The 24917-nt window shown below is 42.6% G+C and overlaps 1 protein-coding gene across 2 annotated transcripts in view; it reads left to right on the forward strand.

Moving 5' to 3' along the window:
- The window catches only part of ACER3 (alkaline ceramidase 3), a 216768-nt gene that overhangs the window by 152960 nt on the left and 38891 nt on the right, over positions 1-24917 (forward strand). The window lies entirely within an intron of this gene.

Here is a 24917-nt window from a genome sequence, read left to right on the forward strand (position 1 = left end):
AGCAAGAGCTGGCAATCAGAAAAGGGACAGAGTCAATGTTCATTTTCTTGGAAGGATGGAAGGTACCATAGAAATTATCGTGGTCCAAGTTTCTGACACTATTATAGCACCCAGAAATAACACTAAATATGGTCTAATGAAGGCAGAGTGTAGGCAAAGGATCACCTCTCTCCCCAAACTTGTTCTAAACTGGAGGTATTTATTACTGTATAGCCCATGCTTCATTGCCCTATCAAAGGTTAAAAAACCTAGGGAAGGGGGGCAGCTAGGTGACACAGCAGATAAAGCACTGGCCCTGGATTCAGGAGGACCTGAGTTCAAATCCGGCCTCAGACACTTGACACTTACTAGCTGTGTGACCCTGGGCAAGTCACTTAACCTTCATTGCCCTGCAAAAAAAAAAAAAAACAACCTAGGGAAGGAAGAAACCCAAGCAATTCAATCTAAGTTATACGTGTGTAGTCATATAAAACATTTCCACATTGGTCAGATTGTGAAAGAAAACAGACAAAAAAACTTAAGAAAAAGAAACTAAAAAAATATGCTGAAATCAGTATTCAGACACCATCAGTTCTTTCTCTGGAGATGGATCGCATTTTTCATAAGTCCTTCAGAGTTCTCTTGGATCGTTATATTGCTGAGAATAGATGTCATTCGCAGCTGATCATCTTACAATATTTCTATTACTTTGTATACAGTATATTTCACTTTGCATGAGCTCATGTAAGTCTTTCGAGGTTTTTCTGAGAGCATCCTGCTCATCATTTCTTATAGCACAATAGTGTTCCATCATAGTCTCATCCCACAATTTGTTCAGCCATACCCCAATTGATGGGCATCTCCTCAATTTAGAATACTTTGCACCAGAAAAGGGCTGCCTTAAATATTTTTGTACATATAGGTCCTTTAACTTTTTGGTTTTGATCTCTTTTTGGATACTGACCTAGTAGTGGTATTACTAGGTCAAAGAGTATACATGGTTTTATAGCCCTTTGGCCATAGTTCAAAATTGCTCTACAGAATATTTGAATGAGTTTGCAACTCTACCAGCAGTGCATTAATGTATCATTTTCCCCATATCCCCTATGAAATTTGTCATTTTCCTCTGCTATCTTATTATGCAATCCAACGGGTATGAGGTAGTATGCCAGAATGGTTTTGACTTGCATCTTTCTAATCAATACCGAGTTAGAAAATTTTTTTCATATGGCTGTGGATAGCTTTGATCTTAAAACTGTTGGTATCTTTTGATCATTTATCAATTGGGGAATGGCTCTTATTTTAACAACTTTAATCAGTTCTCTATGTGTTTGAGAAATAAGGCCTTTATCAAACACTTCAAAATTTTTTCACAGTTACTATTGCAACTCCCTCCATCCTACTCCCTCCCCATGACATTTGCTCTATTCTCTATCCCCTTTCTCCCTTTCCCTCCTTAAAGGTGTTTTGCTTCTGACTGCCCCCTCCCCCAGTCTACCCTCCCTTCTATCACCTCCCCACCTTATCCCTTTCCCCTCCTACTTTCCTGCAGGATAAGATTGAGTATGTGTGTTATTCCCTCTGAGCCAATTCTGATGAGAGTGAGGTTCACGCACTCCCCAGCACCTCCCCCATTTTCCCCTCCACTGGATAAACTTTTTATTTGCTTCTTTTATGTGAGATACGTTATGCCATTCCACCTCTCCCTTTCCCTTTCTCCCAGTGCATTCCTCCCTCACCCCTTAATTGTATTTTTTTTTAAATATCATCCCTTCATATTCAACTCACACCTGTGCCCTCTGTCTAAATATACTCCATTCAGCTGCCCTAATAATGAGAAAGTTCTTATGAGTTACAAGTATCATCTTCCCATGTAGGAATATAAACAGTTTAACCTTTTAATATCCCTTACAATTTCTTTTTCCTGTTTACCTTTTTATGCTTCTCTAGAGTCTTGTATTTGAAAGTCAAATTTTCTATTCAGCTCAGGTCTTTTCATCAGAATGCCTGAAAGTGCTCTCTTTCATTGAATTCCCACTTTTTCACCTGAAGGATTACACTCAGTTTTGCTGGGTAGGTGATCCTTGGTTGTAATTCCAGTTCCTTTGCCCTCTAGAATATCATTCCAAGTCTATATCGGTGGATCCTTTAACATAGAAGCTGATAAATCTTGTGTGATCCTGACTCTGGCTCCACAATACATGAATTGTTTCTTTCTTGCTGCTTGCAATATTTTCTCCTTGACCTGGGAACTCTAGAATTTGGCTATAAAATTCCTGTGAGTTTTCATTTTAGGATCTCTTTCAGGAGGTGATCGGTGGATTCTTTCCATTTCTATTTTACCTTCTGGTTTTAGAATGTCAGGACAATTTTCCCTGACAATTTCTCAGAAGATGATGTCTAGGCTCTTTTTTGATCATAGTAGTCCAATAATTTTCAAATTATCTCTCCTAGATCTGTTTTCCAAGTCAGTTGTTTTTCCAATGAGATATTTCACATTGCCTTTTATTTTTTCATTCTTTTGGTTTTGCTTCATTGTTTCTTAATTTCTCATAAAGTCATTAGCTTCTACTTGCTTAATCCTAATTTTTAAGGAGTTATTTTCTTCAGAGAGCTTTTGTACCTCCTTTTCCATTTGGCCAACCTGACTTTGCAAGGCATTCTTTTCCTCATTGGCTTTTTGTACCTCTTTTACCATTTGGTCTAGTTTGGTTTTTAAGATGTTATTTTCATTCAGTATTTTTGTGTGTCTCCTTTACCAAGCTGTTGACTTTTTTTTTCATAATTTTCTTGTATCACTCTCATTTCTCTTTCCATTTTTTCCTCTACCTCTCTTACTTCATTTTCACAGTCCTTTTATGGCCTGAGACTAATTCATATGTTTCTTGAAAGCTTTGGATGTAGGAGCTTTGACTTTGTTATCTTCTTCTGCAGGTGTGTTTTGATCTTCCTTGTCACCATAGAAACTTTCTATGTTCAGCATTTTTTTCCATTTGTTCATTTTCCCAGTCTATTTCTTTCTTTTTTTTTATTAAATACTATTTATTTTATTTTTTTTTGCGGGGCAATGGGGGTTAAGTGACTTGCCCAGGGTCACACAGCTAGTAAGTGTTAAGTGTCTGAGGCTGGATTTGAACTCAGGTACTCCTGAATCCAGGGCCAGTGCTTTAACCACTGTGCCATCTAGCTGCCCCCCCAGTCTATTTCTTAACTTTTATCGCTTTGTTAAAGTGGGGCACTGCTTCCAGGGTAGAAGGTACACTGTTTGGGGAGTTTGAGCAGCTATTCTCTGAGATACTTCTAGGAATTTGTAAGTCCTTAGTTCTTCCAAGGTGGTATGATTTAAGTAAAGGCATGTTTACTACTCTTCTGGCCTGTGCTCTGGTCTGCAAGCAACCACAGGTCTGTGTTTCTGCCCTGGAACTATGAATAGAGTCTTATTCTACTATGGCTGCAAGCTCTTGTGTGCTTGTGCTCCTCCCCTGTCTGGGACCACCACCCAAGACTGTGACCTGGATCTGAGTGTGGGCAAAACAACAGAGTCCTGCCTCAGTGCTAGCAAAGAGATCCCTATAATCTCCTGGCCTGTGAGCTGAGTTCCAGAAGCAGTTCCTTCCGCTTCTGATTCAGAGACTCCCAAGGCCTGCTCCTGGTTTGCTGGGGCTGGGGCTTGGTCTGCACCGGCATGGCCTGCACTGGGTGTTGTTCCACTCTCACTCTGGTACAACAGACATTTCCTGCTGAGCTTCTAAGTTGTCTTTGGCTGGAAAATTATTTTATCCTGTCTTTTTGTGGGTTCTGCTACTCCAGGAATTATCTTATGGCATTATTGGGGAGAGCTCAGGCAAGTCACTACCTTTCCTCTGCCATCTTGGCTCCACCCTTGAGAAAAGAGCTATTACAAGAGATATTGTGAATGTAGATTTGACAGGACTTGGGAAGAGATTGGTTATATGAGGGTGATAGGGGGCAGATAGGTGGCATAGTAGAAAAAGCACCGACCCTGGATTCAGGAGGACCTGAGTTCAAATCTGACCTCAGACACTTGGCACTCACTAGCTGTGTGACCCTGGGCAAGTCACTTAACCCTCATTGTCCTGGGGTGGGGCGGAAGAATATATGTGAGGGGCCAGCACACAGCCTTGGCAGATACCTGGCTGAAGATTCAGCATAGGTAGGAGGTAAACCAGGAGAGAGCAGTGTCATAAAAACCTAGAGAGAAGAGAGCATCTAAGAAAAGAAGAGTTATCAACAGTGTCAAAGGCTACAGAGAGGACAAGAATTTGCCTGACTTAACTTGTACCTAATCTGTTCCACTGATCAGACTCTCTATTTTTTAACCAGTACTTTACAGCTTTAGTATTCTGTAGTTCTCTTATCTAGATCTCTAGATACACATATATTTGCTCAAAATTGCTGGAGCGAAGGTGCACACCCCATTCCTTCCTCTCAGTGGGGACAGGACAAAGGAATAAGGAGGAAGTTTTGAAAGTTATATGACATTTGAAAGACCCTAGCTACTCAATAAGTTAATTGAAGCTAGAAACATTGCCTGAATCAGATCAAAGAAGACACACACACACACACACACACACACACACACACACGTGGGGGGGGGGGGAGCTGTGATATACAGGAAAGAACACTGAACAGTAAGGACACCTGACTTGTACAAATCTATTCAGTTTCTTCTGTAAAATGAAGGAGTTGGGCTAGATTTTTTGTAAGACCCTTTCCCATTCTAAAATAATGTTATGAATGACATAATTATTTAATATATCCTGCTCAAAAAATAGTTATGAAGGAATTGAAGTAGACTTGGCACACGTTCCTGCAAATAAAAAACCACATCTATTTAATGTCAGTGACACACCAAAGATAGCCCAGTGTGGACATTTTGCTTAACTTTTATAGGCTTCTTACCACCAAGTTCCAAGCTTGTGACAACATGTGTTGGCTTCTATGCTAACTTTGGAATGTAAAAAATAACACTATTAGCTGACCCCACTCTTAGGATAAATGCCCCTTCTTAAGTTGCCAAATGTTTTGCAGGTGATGAATGCCCTTTTCTTTGTGCATGTGCCACATATATCCAACACTTCTAACATGATCCACTCCCTTCTCTATGGGTAGAATATTGGAACTAAACCAGTTGATGCTTTTCAGATATTTACCAGACAAAGAGAAAGATAGAGGGTATTTCAGGCATAGGAAATAACATGATCAGAGGAACAGAGCTAGGAAAACACTGGGCATGTTTGAAAAGGACTAGGGTAGTAGTGTAGTTTACCTGGAATACTGAGTATGAGGAAAGGAACAATAGGTTGAAAGGGAATGATTAGGCTTAAAGGAAATAATGGTTTCAAATTATGGAAGCCTTGAATCCCAAAGGTGTTTGAACTAAAAACAAAACAAAACAAACTTAAGTTGACCCTGTCATCCCTTCAGGTTATCATCCTGTATCTCTTTTCCCTTTCATGGCCAAACTCCTGGATTTGTCTCTACTCATCGCCTCTGTTTCTTTATTTCATGCTAAGTTCTCAATGTTTGCAAATCTGGCATCTAACCTAATTGAGAATGCTTTCTCCAAGAATGCTTTTCTCCAAGTTAATAACTCTTAACTGTGAAATCCAGTGAGCTTTTCTCAGTCATCATCCTGCTTGACATCCCCATTTTTTTGGTTTGGTTTGGTTTTGGTTTTTTTTGGGGGGGGGCAGTGGGGGTTAAGTGACTTGCCCAGGGTCACACAGCTAGTAAGTGTCAAGTGTCTGAGGTCAGATTTGAACTCAGGTCCTCCTGAATCCAGGGCTGGTGCTTTATCCACTGCGCCACCTAGCTGCCCCCTTGACATCCCCATTTTGATAGTGTTGACCACATCCTCTTCCTGGATACTCACTCTTCCATAACACTTCTCTCTCCTGGTTCTCCCCTTACTTGTCTGGCTATTCCTTCTCAGTGTACTTTGCTACATCATCATCCTCTTCTGTCCCCCAAGTATGGGCATCCCCTGAGACTCTGTTCTTAACCCTCTCACCTTATCTTCATCTTATCAGCTGCCATGGGTTCACTGATCATCTCTTTGCAGAGGACTCCTGTACATATTTTATTTGTATATTATTTATGCATGTATATATAAGATATAATATATTTAGGAATCATCTATATAACTGCAGTAGAGAGTTAGTGATTTAGAACTAGGAGCTCAGGGGAAAGGTTACAATATGTATCATTTGCTCATGATGTATATCTTAATATAGACATATGAGAGAGAAAACTTAGATCCCTATAAGTATGCCCCACTCTCTCTCCTGAACTCCAGTCCCAAATCACCAACTACAAGACTACCTACATTGTTATCTCAAGTTCAACAAGTATGCCCTAAAATTTTCCTTCCTCCAAATTTTTCTTTCTGTTGATAGTACCCCCATTCCTTGAGTCACTTAGGTTTACAACCTTAGAGTCATAATATCATAGATTCAAAGCTGAAGGACCTCATTTTATAACTGAAATATTGAGGTCCAGAGGAAGTTATAACCCCACTCCACCCCACCCCCATGATAACACAGGTATTAAGTGACAGGACCAAGATTTGAACACAAGTCCTCTGATTCAAATCCAGCACTTTTCTCTTGTACCATTCTGCTAGCGTCTTTGACTGCTCTTCCATATCTAATCAGTTGCTAAGTCTTATCTGTTAGAATTGTTTTGTCTCCATACTCATCTGCCTTCTATGGGTTATTTCCCATGCCTGGAATGCACTGCCTCCCCACCTCCACCTCTTAGAATCCCTCGCTCCCCTCAAGGCTTAACTCAGGTGCCATCTTTCCTGTGAATTTCTTCCTCCAGTGAGCTCATATTTACTTACCTGTCAACAAGTTGTAACCTGCCATGAGAAGGTAAGTCTCTTGAGGACAGGAACTGTTTAGTTCTTATATTAGTATATACCCAGGACCTAGCATAGTGCCTGATGGTAATTAGCACTAACTAAATGCTCTGAAGTCTGCAGATAGGGGAAAGCTACTGAAGATCGTTAGGCAGAGGAGTCAAATGACAATATCCTGGTCATAGGTGGAAGGTTGGATTGAAGGAGGAAGAGAGTGGAAGTTGTAAGGAAACCATCAATAATTCAGCAGGTGGTGGTGGTGGTGGTGGTAGTGATAATAATTTACATTTGCCTAGCATTTTAACATTTGAAAAGTGCTTACATACATTTTCTCATTTGATCCTTACAACAATCCTTTAAGGCAGCTGCTACAACTGTTACTATTCTCATTTTGAAGATGGTAAAATAGGCTCAGAAAGATTAAATGACAACTCATAGGTATTTAGAGGTGACGTTTCAACTCTGGTCTTTTATGATTCTGAGATCAACACTCATAGTCCTACACCACATTCTCTTTCTGTACTGATGTGGTAGTAGTGGAAACAAAGGTGAGGATACAAATACTAGAGACATTTTGGAGTGTAGGGGCCAAATTTAATATGGGGAGAGTTACTGCCAAATTCCATTATTGTACCACAGGAGATATAATCAATAATAACTGATCGAATATGAGAGGTAAAGGGGAGAGGAAAAAGTCATATATATGTACACACACACACACACACACACACACACACACACACCCCTACCTGGGAAAATTAGTTCCACAGCATTACTCTATACTCACTTCCCCATTGCTGGAACACACAGTATGTGAGCCCTGGAGTAGCCTTGTAGATGTTCCCCAAGGATCTGTCTTGGGCCCCCTTCTCTCTCTACACTCTCAGTGACTGGAACTCACATGGATCTAGTTATCATCTCTGCTAATGATTTTCAGGTCGATAACTGCAGCCCCATTCTTTGTCCTGAGCTTCAGTCCCACATCAAATTGGATGTCTTAGGAATCTCAAACTCAGTGTGTCCAAAGCCAAACTCGTTATCCCTTCTTCCCACCACTCTTCTGGATGTCACTATTTCTGTTGAGGGCATCACCATCCTTCCAATTCCCCAGATTTGCAATTTCAGTGTCATTTTTCACTCCTTCTGTCACCCCACCAAAGCCGTATCTTACTAGTTCTACCTCCCCAGCATCTCTCAAATCAGTCTCCTTCTCTCCATTCATGGGGACCATCTTTTTTCAGATGCTCATCACTTCCTGCTGGGACTATTGCAATTGCTTTTTAGTTGATCTTCCCAGATCTCTCTCCCATCCATCCTTCACACAGCTGTAAAACATACTTTCCTGACACAAAAATCGGCCCATGTCACTCTCCTACTCAATAAACTCCAGTGGTTCTCTTCTATTACCTTCAGGACCCACTATAAATTCCTCTGGTATTTAAAGCCCTTCACAACCTGGCACCCCCTAGCTTTCTTTCCTGACTACACAATGCTCCCCTCCAGGTACACGAATTCAGCCACATTAGCCTCTTGCTGGCTCTCATATGTGGCACACGTGCTCTGAGCCCCTACACTGGCTGTGCCCGAAGTCTGGAATGTACTCCCTCCTCACTTTTGTCTTTCAGAATCCCTGGTTTCCATAATGGCTTAGCTCAGGGATTACCATCTGCAGAAGTCCTTTCCTGATCCCCTTAGCCTCCCCTCAAAATTGTTTTGCATTATCCATTTTGTGTATACCATCTATGTACAGACTTGCCTTGTCAGACCCTTCTCTGGGTCAGTGACAATTTCATTCTTAATCTTGTATCCTCAGCACCTAGCACAATACTTGGCACCTAGAAGGTGCTTTAAAATGCTCATTGATTGACTGATGAACATCCCTACTCATCATAATGTACCATGCAGGGGGGTAGGGAATGAAGGGATACCAATATCAAACTGCCGTGTACCTCCCAGCAACATCTCTCCTGATATATAGGGGTCCCCAAAATCTTTACGCTTTAATAGCTTTAAACTGAACAAAGGTTTTTGACATACCCTGTATATATCCAACTGGTTCTCACCAAATGCTTTCCTCAGCACCCTTTGTAAACCAGTTTCCACAAATGCCAAGTCCTTGCCATCTATCTATTGCCCCTCAATAGATTGACACTGTCAGCTTTCATACCAGCTATTTCCCTTGGCAAAGAGGGCATCCAGTGGAGACCTCCCCTCTGTTTTACACAGCACCCCCTGCCTCCCTTCCCTACTTTACTGAGAGCACAAAAGATCCTATCCAAGATGGAGAGGGAATGGGAAACTTTGCCATACGAGGTTTAGTTCAGGGAATTGTAGAGGCTGAGAAGACAGGTGTAGTGGAAGAGGGTTGGTGAGTATCACTACCATCTGACCTGCTTTGCTTGGCCCTAGAGGGCAGAGGGGCAGATACTTTGGCTTTATGCAAGTCAAAGTGTCCTTAGTAATGAGGGTTTTCCAAAAGTGGAATGAACTATCTCAAAAGGCAGTGAGTTTCTTTTCACTATAATTTGTATGGCAGAGACTACATGAGCACCTTCTAAGAAATGTTGTAGCACCCCAATAAGTCTCCATTTGGGCATCACTGGGCCAGTAATTAAATGAGAACCACAGGTGCTAGTGTTTGGAACAAACAACCTGATTGACCATTGTGCCTCTCATCTCATCTCGTCTTAAAGATCCGGTAACAGCGTTGCATATGTTAGTTGGTTTTTTTAAAGAAAAGAAAAAACTGTACAATGTTAAGTATATCTTCACTTTGGCAAACCATACACATCCTCGTTGACTCAGAAGCATTGTAATCACATCATATTTCCAACTTTCTTACATACTCAGTGTTCAGTATGCACCCTTTACCCACTAAAATCTCCCTTCCATGCCTTGGGTTTTTGAAACATATGCCAGCAAAGCTCCAACAGGTCTTTCCAGCTTGGAAAGGCTTCAAGTCAGTACAGGCTGATGATGGTGTGGCTGTCATCTCTTGTATGAGGACTAGCCTCAACATTCATAACAGGGAAGATTGTCATCAGGTGATAAGGGTTTTTGATCCTAGCAACTCATGAGACATTAAAAAATACAAAGTGGGCCTTAGTCCGGTGTGATCGCCTTCTTCCACAGAGGTGGCAGGGTGGCAGAAAGGGGGACCAAGAGCCCCAAGAGCACTAAGACACAATTTAAAGCTATTCATTTCTATTAAAGTGTTACTCTACTCCAGAGGAGAGATTTGTCCTCTGCATATAGGGTGACACGCAGTGGAGGCACTGGGCCACATTCATTTTGAAATTCTCCACCTAAATGAAACCAGAAAATGTAAAGATGCCACAGCTAAATAGAAAATTGTCTGAAAGTTTTTTCTTGGTGAATTCAGTCAATCAATAAACATTAATCAAGGCCCTCCTATGTGCCAGGCACTGCATTAAGTGCTGAGGAAACAAAAATAATCAGGCGACAGTACCTGCCTTCAAGGAACTTACAGTCTAGTGAGGGAGACAACATGCCAACGAATATATACAAAGTAAACTATGTGCAGGATGAATAGAAAATTATTAACTGAGGGAAAGCATTAGAATTAAGAGGGATTGAGGAAGGCTTCCTATGGAAGTTGGGATTTAGTTGGGACTTAAAGGAAGCCAAAGAAATGAGTGGTCAGAGCAGGGAAGGGAGGAGGGAAAGCGTTCCAGGCATGGGGAGCCAAGAGAAGCAGTGTCTTGTATGGGCAGCAGGCAGGAGGCCAGTGTCACTGGCTTGAAGAGTGTGTGTTGGGGGAGTAAGGTGTTAGAAGACTGGGAAGGTAGGGGAGGTGAAGAAGATTAAGAAGGGCTTTGACTGGTAAATGGAGCATTTGATCTGGAGGTGACTGGAAGCCACTGGAGTTGATACCATCAAACCTAGTCAGAGGACCAGTTTTAAATCCCAGCTCTGCTACATACCATCTCCATGGCCTTTGACAAATCACTCACCCACTGTGAGTGTCAGTTTTCTCATCTCTATAATGAGGGATCGTGTCTCATGGGTCCCTTACAGCTCTAAGTCTGTGATATGTGTCCTGGCTGGATTGGAGAGGAAAGAGGGGAAACACTGGGGGCAAGGTCACCACTTGGAAAACTATGTGGACTGACAGTGGAGGAAATAGACAGGTAGGAATGGGTAAGAGAGACACTTGAAGGGAAGACTTGCCAGGCCTTGGTGACTTATTTGAAATTTAGGATACAAGAGAAGGATGAGTGACAACTCGAAGGTTTCATTGAGTAGTAAAATGAACTGCCAGAGAAGATCCTTCCTCATGGGAGACAGGGAACCACTAACCAGAATTTTATAGATACACCCTGCCTGTAATAGGACAACATGGTATCATTTTCCTCAAGGACATTTTTGTGGAACTTGGCCAATCATAGCTTTCTCCCCTCTCCTCTGAACTTTCTTCTCCCTGTCAAGAATCCCTATGCTTTCTTAAGGATCACAACCGTTCATAGAGTAAAAGGCTGACCCCCTCATTTTAAAGGAGAATAAACTAGCTCTGGGGAACAGGAGTCCTGGTTTAGTCCCTAGTGCTACAGGCCTGAGTGAGTCCCCTCTCAGGGCCTCATTTCCTTCCTCTGCAAAATGAAGAGCCTGAACACCTTCCGGCTTTCTCACTAGTCACGTGGCCTTGGAGGCATCTATTTTCCCTCTCTGAGACTGTTTGATCATCTATAAAATGGGCATGATATTGTCCACCCTACCACCCTCACAGAGATAGTGTGTAAATCAAAATAATGTGCAAAGTGATTCATAACTGTAAAGCTTTATGTAAGTTTTTGCTATGGTTATTAAAATGAAGGCTAGCACCACTGTCCAACATAAATGAGATGAGCTACCTATATTTGGCTGTTGTCAAATGAACATCAGATGGAATTTATTTAGCTTTAATTCTCTTTTCTCAAGTGGTTTTTACACTGCTATTATTGGCATGAAGCAGTACTCAGCAGGACTGGGAATGAGTAACTATTAGGAAAAGATACTTTTAGCCACAAGGATGTGACTGAAGAATATGCTCACATCGCTACAAATGGACCCGTTTGTTCTCATTTAGGATACAGACCTTACTGAAATGATACTGTTTCTTGATAATAGGAAATGACATTGACAAAATGGATCTTGGGGTTGTCTGTCATACTTTTATCTAACTTTTAAATATCTCCCTGAAATCAGAATTTCAGAACGGTGAGGAACCTCTAAGCTAAGATAGTCCAACCCTCTAACTTTACAGATAAGGAAACTTAGTCAAAGGGAAGTTAAATGACTTTGCCCTGGGTCAGGAACACAGAATCACAGACTCTCCAAATTGGAAAGAACCTCAGAGACCATCTAGCCCTGGGAGGGAGGTGCTACTCTTAGCCCCATTTTACAGTTGATAAACAGAAGCAGAGATTAAGTAACTTGGCCAGAGCCACACAGCTGGTCGGTGCTTGAGGTCAGTGTCTGAATTCAGGTCTTCCTGACTCCTGGTCTAGCTTTCTATCCACTGTGCCACCAGCTGCCACAACACCCTGTAATGTGGTATCATCTCTATTTTATAGATGAGGCAACTAAGATTGCATGAGGTTAAGTGATTTACCTGTGGCCACATAGCTAGTAACTGTCAAAGGCAGGATCTGAACCCAAGTCTTTCCTACTCTAAATCTGGTGCTCTTCCCACTTCAGTCTTTACACAGAATGATCTTGAAACTCTTTGCTATTCTAGTTGCCCTTCTCTGGGTGCTCTGTGCACTGACTCTTCCTGCCTAGCCCTCAGTACTGTGGGTCTCTTAGTGCAGCTTATGAATTTAAGATTTTGACTGCCATATAATGAATCTCAAACCTCCAGAACTTTCTCACCTGGCTTTCCTGCCACAGATACCTCCCCTATCTTGTACTTTCCAAGTTGAGCTTTTTTAACCCAAGCATAAGACTTTACAAAAGATTTTACATTTATCCCTATTAAATGTTATCGTCCTACATTTGTTCCAGAGTCCTAACCTGTCAAGACCTTTTCTTCATGTTGACCCTCTAACATAATGTGATTGTTATGTGTATGTGGGTTTTTTTATCAGAACCCAAAGTTCATCTGGACCAGGTGTATCTCTGCACATCTTCTCAGTGGCAGAGCTTGCTCTAAGTCTCCTAGAAAGAAGGCTTAGAACTGACAGGATTCAGACGTCTCTGCAGACTGTAGGGAACAAGTACAGAGGGCCAGTCTTTTCACTTTGGGCCATTTGGAAAGAATTTTTCCATTTCTATTTCATGCCAGCCAGGAGCTCTCCAACTTCCCTCTGGAGATGCCTTCTGATTCTTCCTTTAAGCTTCTCTACATTCCCTTAAGTGAACCCGCACAGAGGTTAGGCCTGGTTCTGCCGTGAATGTGCCTGCTGACTCTAGGAAGGAAGTCACTCCCCTCCCAAAGCTCAGTTTCCTCATCTGTGAATTATAATGCACCTGAAAGCCCTTTGCCATCCCTATAAAGGGATGTACAGAAGAGAAAGCTGGATTGATTCAAGACGTAAGTAGGTGGAGGGCGTGTCAAACCTTCCTGGCCACCATGAGCAAACATGAATTTTCTCAAGGGCATCATTGTACATCATGCTAACTATAGTCTTAAATGGTGACAGCAATGTGGAATTACCTTGGAAAGCCTGTTTACTCACCAGCCCCCAAATTAAAACATTTCAAGTCATCTGGCCTTTGTGATATAAGCAAGTAGTCCCACAGAGCCCCCTGTTGTTGAAAGACTGAAGTTATCCCTGAAATGCAGAAATATTCGGCACAGTATAGAATCTGTCACAAATGTCCAGGCCAGAAAGGCCCTTAGAACACAGGTTAGGGCTGACTTGGGCCCTGAGGACAGAGAGTAGAAAAATGGGAGAAGCCCTTTGATGACAGAAGGTTACACTTGGAAGGATATTTTGAAGCCATCTAGACCAATCCCCTGTTTTTATAGATGAGGAAACAGGCCCCTCCCTAGAGGGGAAGAAACTTGGGCAAGGTCAGAATTAGTGGCAGGCAGGACTTGAACCTGTGTCCTCTGAGCCACTAGGTGGCGCTATACTTCACAGAGTGCTGGGCCTAGAGTCAGGAAGACTTAAGTTCAAATTTGGCCTCAGATACTTTCTAGCTGTGTAACCAGGGGCAGGTTACTTAATTTCTATTTGTCTTAGTTTCCTCGGTTATAAAATGGGGGTAATAATAATATCCATCTCCCAGGGTTATTTTGAGGTTCAACTAAAGATAATATTTGCAACGCACTTAGCACACTGTAGGTGCTTAATAAATGCTTATTGCCTTCCTTTCTTTCTCTGATTCCCAGAAAAATGTTCTTTCTGCTTCTACTACATGATACTACCTCATCTATGATGAGATAAAGAATAGAAAAATTCTTTGTAATCTAAAAATCTGTGTAAATGTGGAAGAGTATTATTTACATTCTTCATTTGGGGTTTGTTGGGGGGTGCCACCCAAAAAGAGCTTGTCCCTCCCCAAAAAAACCCTTCTCATTTGGTTTGTTACTTAGGGGGAGCATGGTGGCTCTCTTCAAATGTTTAAAGGGCTATTGTAAGGAAGAGGAATTAGTCCTGTTCTTTGCCATAAGACAGAGCCAAAACCAGCTAGAAAACCACCAATTTAGGTATGATGTCAAGAAAAACCTCCTAATAATCAGAACTGATCAAGAGTGGAAGGGCCCCCTTAGGAGAAGGTAGTAACTTTCTCTCTCTGAAGGGCTTTGGGCAGGAAATGTAAGACCAGTGGTCAGGTATCACGTAACCATTCCTGGCCTCAGTATTCCCATCTATAAAATGGAAATAATAATAATAATAACACCTACTTCTCAAGGTTGTTCTGAGGATCAAAGGAGATAAAAGCTGTAAAGCACCTAAAAACATTCACTCCTGTTATTATGATCATCATGATGAATATGAGTTGAACTAGAAAGCCCCTACTGTCCTATCTAACTCTGACACTCTAGCTGACTCATCATCACAGAGGTAACAAGTATCTGAGGCAGGATTTGTAACTAGGTTTCTTGACTCTGAAATACAGTTCTTGAGCCACTGTGCCAAGCTGATTTTCATAAAACAAAATATTAGAGCTAAATGGGACCTTCAAGAGATCTCCTAATCCAGGTCCATGATTTTGCAGAAGAGAAAAATAAGGCCCAAGGCACTGAGTAACTTGGCCCAAAGGCCTACAAGTTAGTAGTAGACCTGGGACAAAACATAGATCTCCTATGGCCTCATTAGGCTTTGTTGTCTGCCCTTCTCTAGTCATATTTTCTGCTGATTCCCCAGCTTTGGGATTATGAGTTTCCAAATACTCCCAAATCCAGGTTAGTGGCGTTAAACTCACCAGCGTGACTTTATCGCTTATATTCCCAATCTTTAACCAGGCTTTGGCATAAAATATGCTTCAGGATAGATCAGATTTGCTATTTTCAAGAATTTGAGGTAACCATTTGGGACACATTGAATGTTCTGCAGGGTAATCATTGCATTCCCCCCAACCCAGTACTTGCAGGCACCGCTAACAAGCTGAGAACAGGGAATTAGAGAGCTAATATATTTCCACGTTTCCTTTACAAGGGTTTCCCCTTTAAGTAGAGATTGTACACTGACTTTCCTTAAGATTCAACAGACATTTATGAAGGATTAATCTGTGCAGGGTGCTGTGCCTAGCATGGACAAGAAGACCCTGACCCTTCCCTGCCAGGAGTTTCCAGTTAGTGGAGCTAATGGGACATCCACACAAATAAGTCATTTATATATTATACCTAATGTGAGGCTGATGGGACATACATGCAAATAAGTAATTTACATATTATACCTAATGTGTTTTTTTGTTTTTTACCAAACCCACCTCTGATTTCATTGGTGTACATAGCCTTAAGTGAGGAGTTTCCCCTACCAGTGAAGGCCAAAACCTGCTTCTACTCTTAAAGAGCTGCCCTGGGCCACATAACCAGTGTCTGTCGGACTCTGAGATCAGCTGTTTGTCCACTGTGATAATACACAACTTAGAATATGATCAGAGCAGCATAAAATGCTTTGAGATCAATTGAAGGGGAAACATCAGGGAAGGTTTCTGGTAAGAGATAATACAACCAGGTATGATGTGGGCACAGGGAAGGATGTCAACAAAGACAGACACACCAGTAAGTGTAAAATGGAAGACATATTTAGGGGATGAGAAATAGCTCCATTTGTCTGGAAGACCTTGAAAAACTGACAAAGGTCATTGAGCAGAAAGTGATTCGATCAGAGTGATGCATTTTAGAAGGTTAGTCTGGCAGCCAAGAGCTGAGGAGACTGGCTAGGGGACAGGCATCATTCAGGTTGCTGACTGTTCAGCTGCATGTCACCCATGCAGCATATGTTTGCATCCATGGTTTTCCCATGTAAATGACTTAGCTGGGCGTTTTGAGTTCCAGCTGCCTCATTGGTCCTCACCTTCAGCCCCAAGTAGTACCTGCAGATGCCATATTCGGCCGCATCTCACCCATCGTGTTTGGACTTGGTACAGGACATCCTACATGAGGCTGCCAAACACTTAATGAGCATATTCTTCCTGTTTGATGTCAATACGTATTAGACACTTAGCCAGTGATTGTACATAGTTAACGGTGTGGTCATATATGCCCACCCACTTTGGCAGAATAAGGATTCAGCCTCAGATCTTCTCTCTTGAAAGCCTTTGTTCTTTTCCCTGTCCCACAGCACCTCTTCTCTGCGGCTTATCAAGCAGGAACTCTTATTATTGGGAGTGCTACTTTTGGTATTCCAAGACAGGTTGTTAACGTGCTGTTTTCTCGCTAGCTTTATAAAATAGTGCAATTTCTGGTCTCCTCTCACAGTATTGTCTACTGATGTCCTTGGCCTCAGAATGTTTTAGCCCACTTCCAGGTTGACAACCTACTACACCTTGCTCAGTTTTTGAGCTTTAAAATACAACATAATTTGACAAACCCTGAGCCACATAACGCCCAGGAACATCATTCAGTCTAGCACTAGGTGACATGAAAAGGAAGCACTTGTAGAAGTTGGTAACAGATTTATAGTAAGCTGGTAAGGCCTCTTATGAAAAGCCCTTTATCAGATCAGTAATTGAATGTCTTAATAGGAAACTCATCTGGACCAGGGGAGAGTATCACCATTGAAAAATACGCCTTCCTGGCTTTCTGAACCACTGCTAGTATCTCTGGAAGATTGTTTCAAAACATGATGCTCTTCTCCATTTATTATACCCTCTAATTTTCTCTCAGACATTTGCAGAAAGGAATACAGAGTGTATGGAAACTCTTTGGGAAGGAGTAACTCAGAGTTTTTAAATTCTGAGTGTATATCTAAACATGCATGCCAACATGTCACATATCAGGGAAGTAAGGAAACCATAGTCATCAAACAGTAAGAGGATTTGCCATCCAATTCAGTTCTGCCTCAAGTTGCTTGTCCACTCTGGAACTTGGCTTCCTCTTCTGTAAAATGAGGGGGATAAATCACTAAGGATGGGCATTTGGTCTGTGGTGGAGTGCCCCCAGAGACCTGTGCTTGGCTCTATGCCATTTAATATTTTTGTCTGTTTCTTGGGCCCCTTAGTGATCCAGTTCAGCTCTACACTGCCCTCTTCTCTCAAGTCCCTTGACTCTTTTTTTTTTTTTAGTGAGGCAATTGGGGTTAAGTGACTTGCCCAGGGTCACACAGCTAGTAAGTATTAAGTGTCTGAGGCCAGATTTGAACTCAGGTCCTCCTGACTCCAGGGCCGGTGTTCTATCCACTGTGCCACCTAGCTGCCCCTAGTCCCTTGACTCTTAACCTGTCAGAGATGTTATTCTGCCAAACCCCAGGCTTGCATTACCCCCCCATTCATGCCATCACCCCTACCCACTTGCTACTGAAGAAAGCTGGAGAAAATGAGAAAACTGTACTGACTGTGTTCACTACAGATTTATGTTACATAATCTCAACTTGGCCTTCATTGCAGCAAGGCAGTCTTTTTTATCATAAAAGTATTTTATTATTTTCTAGTTACATGTAGAGAGTTTTCAACATTTGTTCTTATGAGATTTCTAGTTTCAAATTACCCGCTCCCTCTCCCCTCCCCAAGACAGCAAGCAATCTGATATAGGTTATATATGTACAATCACATTAAACATATTTCTGCATTAGTCATGCTGTGAAAGAAGAATCAGAGCAAAAGGGAAAAACCTCAAAAAAGAAAAACAAAAAAGTAGAACTAGTTCTTTTTTTCTGGATTTGGAAAGCGTTTTCCATCATGCGTCCTTTGGAACTATCTTGGACCACTGTATTGCTGAGAAGAGTCAAGTCTATCACAGTTGATCAACACCCAGTGTTGTTGATACCGTGTACAATGTTCTCCTGGTTCTGCTCATCTCACTCAGCATCAGTTCATGTAAGTCCTTCCAGGTTTCTCTGAAATCCAGCAAGGCAGTCTTTTTACATATCCCCAATTGATTCACTATTCCATTCACCACAGCAGCTTTTCCAAACCTTTTCCTCTCTACCTCTTTCCCCATCCTTTCTGCTGATAACTTTGCCTCATTTCACTGAAAAAAAATGGAGTTTATTCACCAAGAGCCCCCTTTTCTCTGATCCTTCTCATCTCACATCATTCCGATGCCTTTAGCTGTCTATCACCACATGAAGAAATGACCCTTCTCCTTGCTAAGACATACACTTCTCTACATAGGCAAGTGATCTCATTCCATCCCATCTTCTCTGGCATATTGTCCCCCTCTATCATCCCTACTTTCTCAATAATCTTCAGTTTCTCCCTGCTGGCTGTTTTCTTCCTGCCTGTAAACATGCTCATGTCTCCCCGTCCTCAAAAATCTTTATTTGATTCACTCATTGCCACTAAGTATCATCTGACATCTCTTCCTTTTCGTGACTGAACTCCTTGAAAAGGCTGTCTGCGCTCTGTACCTCTCTCCTCTAACACTGCCACCACCCTGGTGCAGGCATTCACCCCTTTGCACTTGCACTCATGCAGTAGACCGCTCGTGGTCTTTCCCACTCCTGTCTGCCCTCCACATGGCTGGCACAACGACTCTCCTTCAGAACAGGTCTGACCATGTCACACACAGACCCATTTAGCAAACTCCAGTGGTTCCCTGGGACCTCCAGAATCACATGTAAAAGCTCAGTTTGGCTTTTAAAGCCCTTTGTAACTTGGCCCCTTGATGCCTTTCTTCTCTTCTCACATCGTACTCCCTGTTAGTGCTCTGGGATGGAGCAGCACTGACCTCCTTGCTGCTCCTTCAACAAGAAACTCCACCTCTTAACTGGACATTTTCTCTGTCTGCCCTCCAGGCCTGGAGTGCTCTCTCTCCTCATCTCTACCTTCTGACCTTCCTAGCTTCCATCAAGACCCAATTAAAATCTACAGGAAGCCTTTCCCAATCCTCCTTATTTTAATGCTGTTAGGGTCAAATTCAATATGGGCAAAGTTATGTAATATTGGGGTTCAGAAAAATGGGGGACCTCTAGGTCCAGAGTTTCCCCTTGTCCAAACTGCCTCTTTTTCAGTTATGTCTCCCAGACTGATAAGAAAGGAGATTAACAGCCTCTCAGGTTTTATTAATGGTAAAAAAAATTTACAACACAAGTGGACTTAATAAAGCCAGGTACAATGAGAAAGGGGATAGAGAAAGGGAAAAATATGTCCCACTTCCAGATAGTTAGAATCTAAATCTCCAGGGTAAAAATGCCCCCCCCACCTCCAATAAGCTCTGCTTCCTCACCTACTCAGAACAGCCTGGGTCTGGCAAAAACTACCTCAAACCCTAAACTTGTTTCCAGCTCAGCTGGCCTAACGAGCCAGCCTCACTTCAACAGCACAAACTCACCACCACCTGGAATCTGTCGTTCTAAGGAGAATCAGCTTTGCAGTCTCTCCTGGTTAGGTCCAAAGATCAAACACCACCAGCTCTCCTCTCTCTTTCTCCTCTCTCTCTCTGCCTCTGTCTTTCTCTGTATCCCTTTCTGTATCTCTTGTCTCTCCCTTCCTCCTCCTCCTCCTCCTCCTCCTCCTCCTCCTTCTTCTCCTTCTCTCTCTCTCCCTCCCTCCCTCCCCCTTCCCCATCCCTCTCTGAGAGAGAGTACTCTCCCCCCCCTCCTGCCTCTCTCACAGGAAGGGTGGTTCTATACCCAGGCTGAGTCTCCAATTGGTTTAACATACCCCCTGGCCTGTCCCCATTATAATTTGGCCAGACCCATGTGGGACCAGACCCTAGGGGAACTCCTAGGTGGGGGTTAGGTACTTTAGTTTGTAACTTTGATTCAATGAATGTTCTTTGTGTTGTTTGTTCTATAATCTCTTAAAGTACACACCCATCTTCTCTTAGGCTTTCAAAGCTTGCATCTTCTCAGTCTGACCATGATGAAGGAAGATGGGGTTATAAAAACTCCAAATCACAATTAATTCCTTACAATGCCTTCCCTTTGTGTATTCTTTCCTGGTCCAAGACACCTTTCCTTTCCCTCCTCCTCCTCTTCCCAAACCCAGTGATCTGCCCAGGAAATGACTAAGATTCCTTGGGAAAATAAGGTGCTTCGAGGGTCTCTACTTTTGTCATCCATGGGCCACATTTCTCAGTAACCTGAGGATGAACCAGCCTTGGTGAAGAATACCACTCCCTAGGGAAAGCCCTTAACTCTTCCCTCCCAAAGTGAATTACCTGGCTGACCAGGCTTCTCATTGTGTCTGAGCCCCTATAGATCAAAGTGTGGTCCTGCCCAAGAGTGTCCCTTGCTCAGATTCTGCTGCTTCTATAGGTAAAACTTCCCCCTCGTCCCACCCTGGAAGACCCGATGCTTGGAATGGCTGACATAATTGACTGGGTGGTCCTATCAAAACTCCTGAGCCCCCAGAAGAGTCAAGCATGGAACTTTAGCTCAGAGTTGAAGGGCAAGAAAAACATCAGGCGCTCAAGGTTACTGTGCCCCCAGGGGGTTCCTCTTAGAATACTGCTATCTCACTAAGCAGAGGCTATGGGATCCAAGGGCCATCAGTTCTCTCTTTTAATGGTTAAGAGCTACTGGGCCAAAGGATGCCAGCAGAGCTAGTCATGAAACAAGAAGACTTCACTGAGGCTGGGGATTGAACGCTATTTTATTTTGCCTCTACCCTGCCCCTTGCCCTTAGACAGTGAGATAGAAGAGTGTGGCACCTCAGAGAGCTAAGGAAAATGCCTGCTCATGGAGCCTTTCTCTCCAGTCCTCTCTAAAAAGATTCTTCTTCCAGTTGCCCTAAAGCAAGATCTGAGAAAGATCTTCCCACTCCCTCTACATCACTTGCCCCACTTTGAGGATGGGGAGACATGAGCATCTACAGGCAGGAGCTTCCGCAATATTGCTCTTGTCAGTTCCTAAGGGCAGATTTTATTCCATTCCTGCCATATGAGTTCTGATTGCCCCCTGCATCCTCACACAATTGGATAATCTTAGCGTATGTGTATGTATATATGCAAATTTGGTCCTCTAACTTCTTTTTCCTCACACTGATTTTGGAGGGGATCTTGGAATACAAAGGTATATTTCAGACTTCTCATTCCCAAATGTCTGTTCATGAAAATCTGAAGATAAAATAAATGTATGATATGGTTTGAGGGGAAAGAAATATTACTTGAAGCTAAAAGACTTGGACCTAAGCATGATCACAGCATACATTTTTATACCATTTTAATATTTACAAGATATTTTCCTCAGTGATCCTGTGAAGCACTTGTTCATGTATTATGCCTATTTTAACAGATGAAGAAACTAAGGCTCAACAAAGTTAAATGGCTTGCCTAAGGTCCTATTTACTCTATACATCTCACATTGTCAGTTGTCAATCTTGTCATTTCTGTTTCTGCAACATTTCTCAGGTCCCATAACCACCGTGCACATTTAGACCTTAATCTTTTTGCTTCTAGCCTATTTACTTATGATTTCCTTACTAATCATCCTGTCTCTAGTTTATCAACTCTCAAATTCACCCTTCACATCAATCGTTCAAGTAATATAAAGTTAGATTGCTGGTTGAATTAGATCAACTCAGAGACTTCTCCCACTTCCAAGAATCTTTGATTCTATAATCTTCATAATGTTCACCCCCATAATAATTCAAATGCTTTAGTGACTCCTCATTGTCTACCAAATCAGCATAACAAGTCGCCTGACTCTGGCCTTCCACTGTCTGTCTCCAGTCTTTCTAACTAGCCTTATTTCATACTATTCCCCTCCACATATTCTTTGTTTGTTTGTTTGTTTGTTTTAGTGAGGCAATTGGGGTTAAGTGGCTTGCCCAGGGTCACACAGCTAGTAAGTGTTAAGTGTCTGAGGCTGGATTTGAACTCAGATCCTCCTGAATCCAGGGCCAGTGCTCTATCCGCTGTGCCACCTAGCTGCCCCGTCCCCTCCACATATTCTAAAGGCCAGCCAAACTGGATCATGTCTACTTCACTTCACCCCCTATTCTTCTTCTATTCTTTCTAACCTTTGCTTACAGCATTCCCCCCATACATAGCTCTGTCTCTTTCTGGGCATTCATTTCTTCAAAACCCAACTCAGATACCAACTTTTCTATGAGAATATTCCCTCACTCCATCCCCTCAGAACAAACTGGTCTCTCTATCCTCTGATTCGTAGAACTTAGAACCTCTCCTCTGTGCTTGTTGCATTTTCTTTTATATTGTACTTGTATATTTATCACAACCCTTTTCCTCGGGGCAGCTAGATGGCGCAGTGGATAGAGCACCGGCCCTGGAGTCAGGAGTACCTGAGTTCAAATCCGGCCTCAGACACTTAACACTTACTAACTGTGTGACCCTGGGCAAGTCACTTAACCCCAATTGCCTCACTAAAAAAACCAACCAAACAAACAACCCTTTTCCTCATTGGGTTGTAAACCATTTAAGTACTGTATCTTTGCCAGAGAAAGAAACATTGGAGTGAAAAAAGAAGATAGACTGATCTTGGGGAAAATGGGAGATAACAAATTTACTCATTTAAGAAAAGGCAGTATATAAAGATCTACTTACAAAACAGATGCTGACGGATGATTGCGTATGGTACCAGGAGATCCTGATATGGAAAATACTTTGCAAAGCTTAAGGTCCTATCAAAATATGAACCCAGTATTGCATTGTATTCCTTTAGATATAGGTGAAATTCGACAGCGGTGACAATTGCTTTTTGTGTATTTCAGAGCACTTTAACAGTCATCATCTCACAGGATCCTTCCACAATATACCAACAGGGTCAGCAGGTCAAGGATCATAGATTTAGAGCTGCAAGGGATCATAGAGGTGATCTAGTCCAGGAAAGACTTGCCCAAGGTCACCTGGACAGTAAGTAGCAGAGCCAAAAACAGAAAAACACCCTGCTCTTTTGCATGCTCTTTCCTCAATACTGGGACTGCAAATGATCTTATGGTAGTGAAATATGAGTTGGCCAGAAGACACATTTGCAATATGTTGGAACTAAAGATTAAACATAGCCAATAAGCGGCATGAATCAACAAATGGAAGGGATGTTTTAAACATAGGAAGTCAGCTGATGTAGTGGAAAGAGCACTATATCTGAATCACAAAACCTGGAACGGAGTCCCAACTCTCCTATTTACTAGCTCTGTGAATGTGGATAAACCATTTCAGTTCCCTCATCTGTAGAATGGAGATGATAAGACTCGATAAAATCTTGTGAGGAAAGGACTTGGTAAGCCTAAGAGTGCCATACAAGTGAGTGAGCTACTATAAGTGCCACCATTAGGAACAAATTAGTCTTTTCATCTGATTTCTTGGCTTTTTAGTTGGAAATTTGGAAGGGGTGGCAAATAGAAATAAAATAGGATGGGAAAATTGGATTTTGACATATTTTTATTTTCAAATATTTTTCCTGTTCCTAAGCTCCAGCCACTACAAAAATATTTAATGTTTGAACTGCACTCACGGTGTGCCAACACACAAACACAGCCATCATCAGGCTGGCCAAGGAGTTTAGTAATCTTAGAGGAGAGTGTAGAAAAAATGGTAGAAGAGGCTTGCTCTGCGACCTTAAGAAGGTCACTTCTCCTCTCTGGGTCTCAGTTTCCTCTGTAAAATGAGGAAGTCAGACTGGGTGAACTGTAAGTCTCCTGCTGCTGTCAACTTCTAAGGTCCTTGCCAGGTTGATCTGTGATGTTTTTGTTGTTAAGTAAAGAGGAAACAAGTGCATTTGGCTCAGAGCTTGGCAAAGTGCACAGGTTCTGGAGTGGGGGGGCGAGGCGTTAAATCTTGCCTCAAACTTATCACCTCGGTCATCTTGAGCCAATAACTCAACTCTCTGAGCCTCAGTTTCCTCCTCTGTAAAATGAGAGACTTTGAATCGGTGGCCTCTCAACTCTCTCCGACTCTGGCTCTTTGATGTGGGAAGGACATGGACCCTTTTGTTCTCTGGGAGACAGTGCTGCAGGGTAAAAGACTAAGAGCACTTGACTTGGCACGGGAAAAGCCATGCGTTCAGCTCAGCTCTCGAGGGCAGAAAACTGTGTGCCTGAGGGAGTTAATGCCCCTCTCAGCTAGTGTCCTCCTCCCCATCCGTGTGGACCTTAAGCCACAGACAAGGAAACTTGAGAAGGATGTGGCCATGGGAGGTCAGGGAAGATGGCATGAGTACCCCAGGAGACTGGCCCATTCCTGATCTCTGCAGGAGACAGCATCATAAGAGTCAACCCAGAATACACCTGGAGACCTGGCTCCTGGGCCTGGTGGCCCCAGTGAATTGCTGTCACTCCCTCCCTGAGCCTGTTTACCACTGAAGAGGTTGGACGAAATGCATGCTAAGCCCCTTTCAGCTCCAGCTCTGCAGTTTTCTGCATCAGCCTCTCCCTTTATTCTGCACCTCTTCCCACCCCCCCCCCCACGTGCTTGTGGAATTGAATCAAACTCCTTCACTTCCCAGGGCCTGCTCCAGTGAAGATCACAATGAACTACAAATCTTAGAGCTAGAATAGACCATGGTAGGGCAGGGACATGGCTCAGCAGCCACACTTG

The sequence above is a fragment of the Dromiciops gliroides genome, chromosome 3, assembly GCF_019393635.1.
Source record: "Dromiciops gliroides isolate mDroGli1 chromosome 3, mDroGli1.pri, whole genome shotgun sequence".
Taxonomy (NCBI): domain Eukaryota; kingdom Metazoa; phylum Chordata; class Mammalia; order Microbiotheria; family Microbiotheriidae; genus Dromiciops; species Dromiciops gliroides.